The sequence below is a fragment of the Sinocyclocheilus rhinocerous genome, unplaced genomic scaffold (genome assembly GCF_001515625.1).
Source record: "Sinocyclocheilus rhinocerous isolate Xijiao unplaced genomic scaffold, SAMN03320098_v1.1 C36565415, whole genome shotgun sequence".
Lineage (NCBI taxonomy): Eukaryota > Metazoa > Chordata > Actinopteri > Cypriniformes > Cyprinidae > Sinocyclocheilus > Sinocyclocheilus rhinocerous.
In genome coordinates, this window is record NW_015783203.1 from 1 (window position 1) to 1,304 (window position 1,304).

Below are 1,304 nucleotides of genomic sequence, written 5' to 3' on the forward strand. Positions count from 1 at the left end.
TCAGAGTCGTGTGCCTTTGGGATTGGGGCAGGAAGCTGCTGTCCCTATCTCCTGGTGAGGGCACCAACCCAGCCATCATATTTCCCTCTCGTATACTGCCTTTTGTTGACTTTTAGTCTTCCCCTTACACTTTTCTTGTTTAATATATAGGACAGAGATATTTTCTGGGAAGACAGTGACCCATGAGGACATCTGCTATGAGCAGGCCTGCATCCTTTATAATTTGGGTGAGTTAGTACTAGACTGATACGTATTATTCCTCTAGTCAATGACTGCATTGTCTGTGATTAAAAGAACTACAGTGTTGTTGAGAGGAGGGTATTGTTCAGAATCAGGCTTGTTTCCTGATTCAAGTCATGTTTTCCATGTTGTAGGAGCACTCCATTCAATGTTGGGAGCCATGGACAACAGGGTGTCCGAAGAGGTAAGCTGAATTAGAGAAGACACAGCATACATACACCAATTTAAATATCATGTGATTGAATGCAGTGTGCACATCATGTCGGAATTGCTGTTTCAGCTACTCATATCATCAGGCTGAGAAATAATTCTTTATATTTTAGCACTTATTCACAAATAACAAATAAAATATATGCATGGATGAATCATTCACAAATTGATCAATAAGAAGCAATAGGAAAATAGTGTGAATTTCAATTTCATGCCAACTTTAAGACATTATCAATAGTAAAATTATAACAAATATAATAACGGAACAGCATTTTGTTGTGGTACAGTGCTACCTCGCCACCATTTTACATGACACCAGATTGAGAAAATACTCAAAACAGAGTTCTGAGAGTAATATGCATTGGTCAGACTGTGAGTAGTCCGTGGGTGTGCCATGTGAGGCTGTGACTATGTGGGAAAAGTCAGATTTGATAAAATTCCAGATTTCTGAGTTCAAGCAGTATGTGAATGTTATTTTTACTGGTCTGGAAGACATAATTACTTACAGCAATTTGCAACTAAAGGATTATTTTTTCCTTGCTTCCTAACTGTCACTTTTCCCCTCACTGTTAGGGAATGAAAGTATCTTGCACACACTTCCAGTGCTCGGCTGGAGCGTTCACCTACCTGAGAGATCACTTCAGCCACAACTTCAGTGTGGACATGAGTCACCAGATCCTCAATCTCAACATCAACCTCATGCTGGTATGATCTTTCGTTAGTTTCACTCATCTGCTGTCATAAGGATGCTTATGTTCATCTTTTTACTATGCTGTAGAGTAGGGCTAAAGTACCAACTGCTTTTTTCAGGGTCAGGCCCAAGAGTGCCTGTTGGAAAAATCTATGTTGGACAA

The 1,304-nt window shown here is 39.8% G+C and overlaps 1 long non-coding RNA gene across 1 annotated transcript; it reads left to right on the top strand.

Annotated features, from left to right (window-relative positions):
- LOC107736216 (uncharacterized) lies at positions 1-1,304 on the top strand. Its single transcript, XR_001639610.1, has 5 exons — positions 1-54; positions 151-227; positions 375-424; positions 1,024-1,155; positions 1,261-1,304. It is a non-coding gene; the product is annotated as an uncharacterized LOC107736216 (long non-coding RNA).